Raw genomic sequence first — 13,423 nt, forward strand, 5'->3', positions numbered from 1 at the left:
CTACATTGGGACCAGTGCACACATATCAACTTTCCGACTTATATAATGCGTTACTTTAAAGGGAAGTGAGAACCATCTAATTCTGTCTTGAACATTTCCACTTATCACACTTCTTACAGGGCTTGATTTGGCTCCGAAAACATGAATCTACTTCAGCCGGAAATTGAACAGAATATTATTGATTCTTGCCCTCTTCCCAGAATTGGTAGTAGGTTTTCTTTGAAATTAATCACTGGTGACTCAATTGAATTTTGTGTGTGGCTAGAGTTGGCACTTGAGGCTGACCTGACGCTGGGTACTTGTTGCTTTACTCCCTGTTGAGAAGGATTTGATGGTCCGCAATAAGCATACTGAAGCAATATCTATCTACCTATCTACCTATTTATTGAGCATCTTCCTATGGCAAAGCAGAACTGATGTAGGGAGATCCCACAGCTAAATCAGCAAATTTAGAAATAGTTTCTAAGAGTCATAGGTTTGTGGCTTCATTCTGTTTGTAAGGATTACTTTTAGAAATACTCTTTCTCTAAAATCCCATTTATGGTTTTAGAAGCATTTAATCTTGATTGAAAATCATAATCCATTGAGGGGTCATCCTGCTTAAGCCACATTGAAGTGAAGGGCAGCTGATAAAGAGCATGATACTTGCATTTTCTTTGCACTGGGGTTTTTCTCTTTGCACTCAGAAGAACTGCTCTGGAACGATGGGAACTGTGTTAGTTTGCTGCAGTGTGCTGCAGCAAAAGTAACAAGATAGTGTCACCTTAAAGACTAAGACATTTTATCCAGACATAAGCTTTCATGGACTAGTGAATCCATGAAAGCTTACATAATAATAAAATTATGTAATTTATGCAAGTCTCCCAAAGGTTCTATGCTGTTTTTATTTTGATGAAGGCTGATCTCCAGAATACGATTATGATGTACAGACAAATGTACTTAGGACCTGATCCTAAAAGCCCTTGTGGTGGCACTTGTAGAATCAGAGTTAAACATCCTAGTGCAATTATACAAGCGCCTTCAATAAAAGGGCAGCAACAACTTCAACTGTTTTCTCACAATCTGCTTATATATGGCTGTAGGGAGTCGAGAGATGTTTTACCAAAGGCTGTTAAAGATGGTCTCAAAAATATTTATTTCACCCTTGTGGCTGATGCTTCATTTGATGCCTTTCTGTACAGTTCTTGGTCTGAGGTCTCCACAACAGTGGTAAAAATGGAAATTTCTATTTGTGAATTGAGCTGGAGGACCTTCCACCCACCTCTCCTTGCTCTGGGGCCAGCCACTGTGGTGTAGTGGTTAAGAGCGGTAGACTCATAATCTGGGGAACCGGGTTCACGTCTCCGCTCCTCCACATGCAGCTGCTGGGTGACCTTGGGTTACCAAGGTCTCTCATTCCCACTCACCTCACAGAGTGTTTGTTGTGGGGGAGGAAGAGAAAGGAGAATGTTAGCCGCTTTGAGACTCCTTAGGATAGTGATAAAGCGGGATATCAAATCCAAACTCCTCCTCCTCCTCCTCTTCTTTTTCTTATTCTTTCTGGAGGAGTGGTGGTTTGAGTTACGGCTGTGGTCTACATCACGCATACTGTACATTCTGTTTAGTGTCAGATGTGTTGGTTTAGTTTGTATTCAGTGTTGCCCTTTATTCTGAATCCGCCCCCAGTGTTTTTTTTTCGTGTGTGTGTGTGTGTGTGTGTGTGTGTGTGTGTGTAGCTGAGCTGGGGGGTGGGTGGGAGTTTATGCTCTGCTCGTTTGTTCTGGAGACTGGGAGTCAAAAGACTTTAAAGTTCCTGGCTTCTGTTGACAGAATGTCCTCCAGCTCAATCTGTAAATAGATATTTATAGTAAGTACCAATTTTCATTTTCTTTCTAGTGTGAGAGAAGTTTAGAAGTGGCTATATGGGTAAAATGCTATATTCCATTTAATCCATATACTTCTGTGTAAAACTAATTCTTAGTTCTGAACTTCTCTAAGTTTCATTGTCAAAATCAGATTCTGAATGTCTTGGAGGACTGCTTTGGGAGGGGGAAATTGAGTGGAGGAATCTTGTGCTCTGAAACTGATTTTGGGTGACTCACCCTTCCCACTGGACCCCCATAATACATAGCCCTCAATATTGCATAGGTACCCCAAGGGGCTGCAGGGGAAGGGAGGGAAGGTAAAGATCAGCTGAGTGAGCTTTCTGCTCATGCTACATTGAATACAACCCATAGAACCATAGGCGCAGACTACTAGGGACCAAAGCACTCCCCCCCCCCCAAATTTATTTATTTTTTTGGAGGGAGCCAGGGCCCCCATTGTATAGAGGGTGAACAAGATTCTTTGTTTAAAGAGGTATTTTACTGCTTTAAACATATAGTGCAGATGGAGCCTTAGAGCTATTATATTTCTTGACTTGGTAGGCTGCACTGTCCTAGCAGACTAGAGCAAATAATAAATGCTGCGTAGGAAAAGATCACCCTCCATAATCGGTCTAAATTTAATGACAAATCTCCAGCTGAATTTGAATGCAAGACACACTTGCATATCTTAAAGCCACAGGAAGACTCCATCCATTGTACATTGGATTGTACAATCCATTGGAATATCCTTTCTTTACGCCAGTCTTGTAAAATTCCTTCCTACTTGTTTGTGGTGTGGAGATGGCAGGATTCTCTATATATAGAGGCAATTAAATTTTTTACATAAAATTTTATTTTATTGAAATCCTGGCATACTTTTAAAGCACTGAGGCTATTCAGCGTTCATTCAGTGTTTAATAAAACATTATTATTTGAGGGTGTCATGAAGTTTTCATTAAAGCAATAACACAGTAAATATCTCAGAGAGAGTGTTGTCTCTCAGTGGACATCGCTGTTACTTAGCAGCAAAAAAAATAATCAAAATTTTAAGACTATGTAGCACTTAATAGAAGTGATTTTAGGACTATAATATAATTCCATTATATATATATCATTGCAAGTTCTCATCATGTTAACATAATTTTAATGCTTCTATTAATCTTTAATGAATGGGCCATACATATGTTTTAATGTGATGGTTTATATATAAACTTAACATGAAATACAGTTTTGGCTGATTCTAAAGAAATTATATATGTTGAGGGAGGACTCATTTATTTATTTAAACTGTGTAGATAATTATCCTGATAACATGCCTTTTAAAGTTTTTTATGTTTATCATACAAGATGAGGTATTATACAGTTATAGAGATCCTAGGGCTTGCCGATCAGAAAGTCAGCAGTTTGAATCCCAGCGACGGGGTGAGCTCCCATTGCTCGGTCCCTGCTCCTGCCAACCTAGCAGTTCGAAAGCACATCAAAGTGTAAGTACCTTCCAGCGGGAACGTAAATGGTGTTTCCGTGTGCTGCTCTGGTTCGCCAGAAGTGGCTTAATCATGCTGGCCACATGACCCGGAAGCTGTATGCCGGCTTCCTCGGCCAGTAAAGCGAGATGAGCACTGCAACCCCAGAGTCATCCGCAACTGGACCTAATGGTCAGGGGTCCCTTTACCTTTTATTTTAGAGTTCATAATGTTGATATAAGATATCTGCATTATAACCTTGATAGGGTTAAAATTTTATTTGCTTTTGCATTTGTACATTTCAGTGATTAGTGGTATACATGGATTGCTGTGTGTGTGTGTGTGTGTGTGTGTGTGTGTGTGTGTGTATGTGTGTACGCGCGCACACACACACACACTGCCATCTGTTGCAATGGATGTAAAGTGCGGAGTGTATATTTCTGTCACCTGAAGTAAAATAAATCCTGCTAAAATTGAAGAGCATCACAATACATGATACAGTTTTAGGATACAGTTTTTTGTAAGATGTAGGGGAAAGGGGGTGTTTTCAAAAAAGAAATTTATCACAGTAAGTACTTTATTGTGGTATTTCTGTGCTTTATTGTTTCAATTAATTTTAATTATACTTATATACATTTTAGTAAACTGATGTAATGTGATTCTCATAAACATAAAGCAACAGAAATTAAGACATATTTTTATCTGTATATTTTGCTCATGAACAAAACCCTTGTGAAATCACAAATATTTACATATTTTATTTCCTTATGTACTTAGAGTATTTATGCAATAAAATATGCTTAGATATTTGCCTGCTCCCTGGAATTTGAGGGGATTGCTGCTGGAACAACAACCACCACCACCACCACCACCACCACAGTATTAATCAAAGAGATAAATTCTGACTCTGGAAATTAACTCCCTTGCTGGAATCCAAGCAAAATAATTAGTTTTTTATTGCTGTAGATAACCAAACTATGTGTGATTCTTATAATCACTGGTAAGACGTTCTCATGTTTCTTGTGTTGGGGAAAACATCATTTGCCACACATGTGGTTTGAAAGCATTCTGTAGATGTACTCCTTGCTGTGCATTAGACACAGCTCTACAGTGAGAAACAAACACATAATTGCAACAGACTAAGATCCTGGCCTTGGATTGGTGGGTATTGCTAAAGCCTCAGCGCCTAGGGCTTGCCGATCGAAAGGTCGGCGGTTTGAATCCCTGCGGCGGGGTGCGCTCCCGCTGCTCGGTCCCAGCGCCTGCCAACCTAGCAGTTCGAAAGCACCTCCGGGTGCAAGTAGATAAATAGGGACCGCTTACCAGCGGGAAGGTAAACGGCGTTTCCGTGTGCGGCTCTGGCTCTGGCTCTGGCTCTGGCCAGAGCAGCGATGTCACGCTGGCCACGTGACCCGGAAGTTTCTCCGGACAGCGCTGGCCCTCGGCCTCTTAAGTGAGATGGGCGCACAACCCCAGAGTCTGTCAAGACTGGCCCGTACGGGCAGGGGTACCTTTACCTTTACCTAAGATCCTGGCCTTGGATTGGTGGGTATTGCTAACTTTAAAACTCAATTCTGTGCTTATGTGAATGTGCGCAGAGTTTGCAGAAGATATATTCATCCTCTACTGTAACTTGTAGTGATGTGAGTAATTTCAGCTCAGATTTTAGGCTCAGAAACCAACTCAGTTGGTGGGCTTCTCATGGGCAACTGATTGGCCAACATGAGAACAGGATGTTGGACTAGATGGGTCACTGGCCTGATCCACCTATGCTTCTTTATGTTCATACCATCAATCTCCTATTAAATCTGAATGGTTTTAAGGTATGCTTGTCAAATAATGAACTTGAGTTAATTTAATTATCTGTCGAAACGAAACTCAGTCCTTGGGAAAACCCAAAGTAAATCATTTCTGCTCATTATGGTGTATAGTTGTACCATTTCCATGTTGTTTCTGGCAGTAATTTGGGTGAGTTAGCTCCAAACCTTGATGGACCCGGGGGTGAGAGATGCGAGTAAGCTTCAGGAAATCATATACCCACAGTCAAAGCTATACTACAGACACAGTTATTCCTCTTCTGGTTGCCTGGGATACAAGAATTCAAAAGGGCCCCAATCTGTCACTTTCTTTTTGCTCAGTTGCATCTTTTCTTCTGAAATGCTGCAAAGAGACCTTTGCAATAGTGGTAGTTCAAGATGGAGACCCCTCATATTTCATAGTTATATGGAGGAACTATCTCCACCTGTAGTGGACAGCTACATTAGTGGTCTGTTGAAGTGACATTTCAGGGTTGAATGCATAGCCTTGCCTTCTTTTTGCTTGTCAAGGATTATATGTAGATACAAATGGAATTTGATCAGCAACAGTATTAATTTAGCATTTACCTTTCCCATTATATTGATGAAGAATTTAGAACTTCTCAGATAAGAGTTGCACACATATTAAAACATAATCAGCTTTGCACTTGATATTTTATTGTACAACTTGATTGGAGTTCTGTTTTATTTAATAATATTTTGTTAGCCATCTAGAGGCGACACTTAGAAATGTAAATTATAAATATTTATAAGGAGCAAGTTTCAATTATTAGAATGTATCAATGAGGGGGTGGCGGGAATGGGGGCAATAAAAAGAAAGTGCATTATAATGGAGGATGACAGAGAAGGGGAGACTGAGAACTTGGGACACTAGAGATTGGAAACTAGAGTAGTAGTTTGCAGCTAAATACAGGATCCACATATATCCTGCAAGATGGGCCAACCCACACAAGACATATCTCAGATTCTTCTTCTAACACTGTATACTATGAAACCTGGCAATAAAATTGCACCCGTTTCTGAATTCCCTCCATCACAAATTACAATGGGGCAACAAGGATGATGTTGTTTAGTCGTTTAGTTGTGTCCGACTCTTCGTGACCCCATGGACCAGAACACGCCAACAAGGATGTAGCCACCTTTAAAGATCCTATGTTTTCCAGTGATGTTCTTTTTCCTAGGGGCATTCATTCTTCCTAGGTCTTACCTGGTGGAAAGGACATCACCTGCCTTAGGATTCTATGCTGAGAATTTCATACCCTTCAAGAGAAGAAGGCATTTCACAGTTTGTGAATCTCAGTTTTTAAGATCTTGAGTACTTTCAGCAGAGTAGCCATTCATGGATATTAAAAATGAATAAATTAAATTAAGCAATAAAATATATTTTTGAATATTAAGAGTTGCAACGCTCAGTAATCAAGTGTCTGCTACACTCAAATATCATGCAAAGTATGTAATATTTATTACAGTGACTGAAACAAAGCACAGATTAATTTCTTTCAGAATTTCACTCAATGGAGAAATCCATGTTCCTTTGTTTTATTTGATAATGTTTACCTGTTCAGGGGAAGAACATGGTGCGCTGTGGAAACTTAAAGCAGTGGGATTACAGACACAGCCCTTACCTGCAGCTTCTGTGCAGTCAGCTAGATCTCTAAAGAGAGTCCTCAGGACATATATTGGTACATTTTGAAAAAAAACAAGGCACATTTCTGCTAATGGTGTGTGGTTCAATGTCTCCACCTTTCCTATATATAAAATAAATCTATAAACATAAGTACAGGTAGAAAAGCCTTTAGCACAACGAAATATAATTATGGCCTGCTTGCAGCTCAATGTTCTGCCAAACTGAACAGGTCAGTGGCTTTGTGAAGTGTGTATAGATATCTAAAAGCCTTTTTTAAATGAAGCATAGTTCGCTGACTGCTACTTGTGCTTTCTTCATTGTGACATCTGGAGAAGGGGGAGGAGAGAAAAGTCAGTCTACTTGAAATAATTCCTGTCAGAAGCCTCTGACAGAATATGTTTGTTGGCTCCAAAAGAGCTGAAAGATGAAAATGAAGAGACTTCTGTTTATGGTTTAACTTCACTGCACAAGTAACGATGGGCAAATAGTTTTAAAGAGATAGAGGCATGGTGTTACACTAACCATAAGTAAAATGTGGCAATATAGGTTGTTATTAGGTACGGTAATTTGCGTGTTGAGTCCCACAATGCCACCCACCAAAAAATTCACACTTCACACATGATTTTTTGTTTAAGGTTTTTGGCATAATTTTGGCCACAACTTTATTAAAATACAAAAAAATGTGAGTGGTTGCTTAGGCATTGGTTATGACTATCTGTCCTTGCCCTCAGGGACAGAGCTGGCCTTCCGGACACCAGCGGAAGCCAGCTGGCCTTCCGGACACCAGCGGAAGCCAGCATGGGAAACAAGTATTGGGTGAGAAAATGAGGCTGGGACACAGACCATCACCTCTCACCCTCATGTTCCGGTGGGGCTTGCACGGCCCAAGTCCGACTCCGGGGACAAGGACGAAAAGAATGGCAAGCCCCTGGATTCCTTTAACGGAATTCCCTTCGCATCATTTGGAGGGATAGGCACTTACCCCTCCAAGCACCAATTTAACCAATGCCTAACCGCCAACCTTACAAGTTGTGACGATTTGCTACGCAGTAGGCAAAAACCAAATGGCACCAGCCAATCAGCCAGATGGCAAAATTCCTACCAGGCCCCCGCACCAAGGCGAACGACCCCATGACAGGCATAGCAAGGTCAAGCGATATGAAAAAACCACCCTATAAAAGGGAGGGAGGGCGGGTGATCCGGTGCAAAATGGCCAAGAGGACGTCCTACGTCTGGCCCCTGTATTTAAAGACTCTGACCCCTCCTCCAAATTGGCAACAATCAAAACTCCCCAGCAACCCAAAGTTAACCACTTAAAGGCTTGGGTTCCTCACCAAATTTGCCTAGTCACTGCAGGGTGGCCTGTTTCCCCAACCGCAACACGTGCTCTCTGTTATGGAGAACACGCTTTATCTAACCCCTTGGCGAATATAGATGTATACATTCTGGAATCTCATGCGTGAGACTGTTAATTCGATGAAATGTACCGTATTTTTTGCACCATAACACTCACTTTTTTCCTCCTAAAAAGTAAGGGGAAATGTCTGTGTGTGTTATGGAGGGAATGCCTACGGGTGGCATGCCTACGGATTTTCCTCCTCTAAAAACTACATGTGTGTTATGGTCGGGTGCGTGTTATAGAGCGAAAAATACGGGTATTTTATTGATCTTTATGGCCTACTGTATCTTATATGATTTTGAGAAGGTTCTGAAGGGGAGGAGAACACAATTCCACCACCTCCTTTGGGCCCGACTGTAAGAGGCCTGGCACTACCCAGAAAAGCTCTGCTGGACGACATAGGCTGCAATGGGGGCAGCAAGTATGCCTTCTTCATTGCCTTCACTGCCTTCACTGCCACTAGGTAGGCTCAGTGATGAGCGTTCACCAGAGTTTGGTTGCATTTGACCAGATATTTCCTCCATTAGCACCCAAGCCATATTTCAGCTTGTTTTCTCACCCTAAGCTCAGGAATATACCAGGGAGCCAATGATGGCATTAACTTAGTCAAAAGTTGTTTAGGGCCTCAAATGTTATTCAAATGACCACCTTATCCCACTTATATTCCATTGTCTGGTCATCCAAACAGGAGCAATATCCTGAGCAATTTCAGTCATGATACCTTTACAGTCTGCACCAAAGAGCCAGGAGGCAGAGGAAGAAACAACGTTTCACACTCAACTCTTGAAAGATGCTTGAAAGAACAGGGAAGGAAGAAATATGGCTGTAAAATTGCATTTTGTTTATCATTGGTTAATCCACATTGAAAATAGTGGTGGTGATTCTGTTCTTCGTGGATAAAATTATGTGGAAATCATTTTGAAGATTATGGTGCTACAGCACTGGCACATTCAGATTTCCTGGGGATTTTATTTTACTAATGTTCACATTTAATTTACTCAATAAAGTGATCTATTGCAGGTTCAGTAAGCACTATTTTAACAAAATTTATACCTGTAAACAGGCACAAGGATAAAATGTATTAATGGAGGCATATTAGCTGTACAAGACTCTATAGGGATTTATCAAGTTTAGTTTAGCCTTCTCAGATTACCAGGAACCTGCTATGAGGGACTGAAAATCCTCTGTGTTGTTCTGAAGTATTATGTTGTTCCCTAAGAAAACTGTGTTATTGAAGGGTTTGAAACACAGCAGAAGTCTTTTGACGCAAACAGCTATGAGACTTATTAAGAAGTGTAAGCACAAAGATAGGCTATTTCATTAGAGACTTAGAGCTTCAGTTGATACAAACATGTTTTTTCTCAATTAACTGTGTAGTGAGTGAGCTGATTTCTATTCCCCACCCCACTCTTTCAGTGCTTGGCAGAAGGTGGTTTCTGTGTGGACAAAATAGCTAACCCGAATGAAAACATTACAAAGATTATATAAAGGTATATATTTTTAGCCAGAACCACTGTTTTGTAGGATCATATATTTCACATTCGGTTATTGCAAAAGGTTAAAATGCATGGTCGATACAATGCCATTGATTCATGAAGTTATCATGCTGCATAATCCGAAAGCACTGTAACCCATTCAATAAAACAACAACCCACTATCGCATTGAATTTACAGTATCTTATAGCAGTCACATCCTCAAAGGTGTCTTTCTTATTTTACAGGATCACAAGGAATTGCATCACACTTAGATAAAAGAACAGCAGAAAATATTTCTACGCATAGGGAACTCTTATTTCCCTAACCCCAGATTCACATCTGCTCTATTTCATGATGTGTTGCATCCAATACTGTTATTTTGTTTGTGGATGGCTCTTTGATTCAGTGGAATGATTCCATTCCTTCGTGAATGGAAGGGGGAGGGAAACTATTTTTCCCTTTCTTCTGCACAACTCTTTCCCCACTCCCTGGAGCAGATTTGGAGGGGCACAGATATGGAGGGAAAGCAGGATCAGATAAAACAACCCCCTCCTCTTCAATTCGTATAACCATCTACTTGCTATATCAAAAAGCCTTCTGTCAGGAAATACAGCATTAGATATAACACTATATGTGTGCCAGGCGCTTACCACACACATTAAATGACACCTGACACTTGAGATGTACTGTTATCTTGAAATATATGCCAGAGATAAGTTCATCATAATTTGATGAAAAGACCGACAATTCATTTCTCTTTCCTTCTTTGTACATAGCAGTTGCTCTCAACAGCTCTTGTGCTGGGAATACTAATTCCCTCCATACAGTATTGCATTTTAATGTTAATTCAATATCATTTCTACTTAGTGATATCTCTGAGGCTAATAAAGATTTCGTTGTTTCAACTTGAATTTTGTCAAGTACTAAGCAATTTCATTTTCCCGAGAAAGGAATAATTTGATCAGAATTAGCTGTCCTGTGGGGAGGGGGGGGGGAGTTATTCTGTAATATCATTTAGGGTTTAGTATAACTTTCTTTTCTACTCTTCATTATACTGGACCATTCTGACCTAAGGCAAGTTGCCTTAGCACCTCTGGCAAAATTTCTAAACAACCTAAGCTTTCTGTGAACTGCTCTTGTGAACAGTTGGTGTTAATGATGCAATTGCCAGTCAGTAGTCTATGCATTTAATTTCCTTCTGGCTTCACTATCCATATGCAGCAGCAGCAGCAGCAACTCTCGTGCCATTATACAGTTTGTTACTCTTCAAGGTGTCAGAATGCATTCTAGCTTGTTCACAAAGAAAAAAGAAGAAAGAAAAGATCTGATCCATCCATCTTTCAATCCGCCTCCTCCAAGTGAAAGGAGAATGGGCAATGCTGAATATATCGTAGCAGTTGCCACCTGTTGTGTTCTATTGGGGAAGAAGAAAAGGCCCACCTTTATATTCACTCAGCTGCCACATACTTTGTGATTTCACAGGTTGTCTGTAGCCAACGACAACAACTAGGGATGCATCATCATAATCACTGCAGACTTGACAAATGTGATTTGTGTGCTTGCTTATTATTAAAGATCTTTCTAGACCAACCTTCATCTGAACTGATAACCAGGGAGGGGCATACCATAAAACTGTTGGGTATACCTTTTTCAACTCAAGGGCCATATTCCTCTGTAGGGGGACCTCCCCCCTCTTAGGGGCTGCATGTCAGTGGTGGGTGGGGTCAGAGGCAGAGGCAGAGGGAAGTGGAGCAGCACAGTAGGCTCCATTCCACCTATGCAAAAGCCAGAAGTTTCAGTGCTTCAAGTACGAAGTATCTGGCTATCACTCAACTTATTAAAAACACTAGTACACACCAAAGCATTAGAAAAAATAAACAGAGGAGAAGACTTTAGAAAAACATTAGAAAAACCTAAAAAGCCTGAGGGCACATTAGAAAAACCTAAAAAGCCTGAGGGCACTTTCAGAGTCCAGATACAGTCTTCTTAAAGATATCTCAGGTGTGTGTGGCCTTGCTATCCTGACTTCCTATAGTATGTCTGAAGCATCAAAAAGATGACTATCTTTAGAAAATGACATTCTTCTATTTTAGCTTAGCCAGTTGTAATTTATCTACAAAACCACACTGAGCTTGGGTGTAATGTTATGAAAAGTTATATAGCTGGCTGTCATGACTACTCTGGCTTTGGTTGCTGTCAAAATGATCATGTTGCGTAAGTGGAAGATGGCTGCCTTGTGCTGTTTCATTAACTGTTGTAGCTTTAACTCTACCTGTTGCCATGCCAACTGATCCATGCATTGTCTTTTTATGTGGGTCAGCAAGCAGAATCACCATCATTTAATAGTTTTGTTGTTTGCAATATATTTACAATATAGAATTTCATCTCAAATTAAGGTTTCTTATTCGGTTAACTGTCATTTGTATTCTTTATTCTGTATAGTGGTCCACAAAGAGACCCATAATGTGTAGCATTGGAACAGCATGGACCAGTTAAGCAGTCTATTGAAAGAGGAGCTGGTACTCTTATTTGCTCTGTTCACCAATGAGCAGTTACACATAATAATTAAAATCCTAATGGCCAATATTGTGTCCTTCTGGTTGTGCCCTCTTGGTTGTGGTATATCACACAGTAAATCTGAAGCACCTATTCTGTTTCACGTCTCTATATCCCTTGTCAGACCAGTAGAAGCTTTTCTTTAGCAACACTCCATCTGTGACTGCGTCTTACAATATTGCTTGGTGGCTCTGCTGTTAACTCTGAGGCAGAAGCTACTTTTTAAAAATTACCTGTGGTTTATTTTCTGTAGCCCACTGTTTGCCTTGAGAATCACTGTGCATAGGACTTTGATTTATATTCCTTATGAGGGTGCAATACTCTGGGTGCCTCAACCAAAATCATTTACAAGATCTCCAGTGGCATCCATGGGGGAAAAGGGCAGTTTTGCATACAAATCCATAGACTTAACTGTTCTCTTCTTTGTAGTATAATAGGATACATGACTATGGCCCAATGTTTCTTGTCAATGTAGTTGCCACTTTCTCATGGCTAAATCCATGTTGATCAAATAACCTTTGAATAATGGAATTGTGGGATTCCTTATCTGGACATTTTGTGATCCACCCATCCCATGTGGTTTCATTACTCAAATTTTACCAGAGCTATGTGGAATTTAGCCATGGAGAAGTAACTGCATAACATTTGAATCAGGCATAAATTTATTTGACCAGTTGCACAAACAATGTAAGGAATGTATTCAAAAGCTAATTTCTTTTACCTTTTCTCCACATCCTGTTCACTTCTCCTTCCTACCTCAGTACTCTGTCATGTGTTAACAATAATTTGTTAATTGGTTTAGTGTTCCACAAATATATTATAGAGGTTTTTTTAAATAAAAAAACCAAGCATAATTTTGTTTAGAAGGTCAAAAATATAATGTTCACAGTTTAGAAGGTCAAAAATATAATGTCCACAGTTTTGTAGTGTTCATTGAAAAATACTCTGCGAGGTTTCCAGTGGGGGGCTCTTTTCTTTCCCCCTCTCCAAACAGTCCCATCCTATGCAATACTGCAACTAATTTCTGAAAGTCTCCCACATTTTCAAAGTAGATGTCAAAAAACTTGTATGGCGTTAATCTCACAGTTCTCTGGATTGTGGTCCATGAATACATTATTCCATTGAACATTTCTGCTAGTGAATTACTACATAGAAGATTAAATATCACACTTGTAGCTGACTCTTAAATCATCAAAATGAAACATGGAATTCCTTTGCTCTTCACCACATCCTCTAAAGGT

At 40.1% G+C, this 13,423-nt stretch overlaps 1 protein-coding gene across 4 annotated transcripts in view; it reads left to right on the plus strand.

The window, feature by feature from the left end:
• The window catches only part of NELL1 (neural EGFL like 1), a 372,071-nt gene that overhangs the window by 274,285 nt on the left and 84,363 nt on the right, over nucleotides 1–13,423 (plus strand). The gene's annotated exons all lie outside the window — the stretch shown is intronic.

The sequence above is a fragment of the Podarcis cretensis genome, assembly GCF_951804945.1.
Source record: "Podarcis cretensis genome assembly, chromosome: 1".
Lineage (NCBI taxonomy): Eukaryota > Metazoa > Chordata > Lepidosauria > Squamata > Lacertidae > Podarcis > Podarcis cretensis.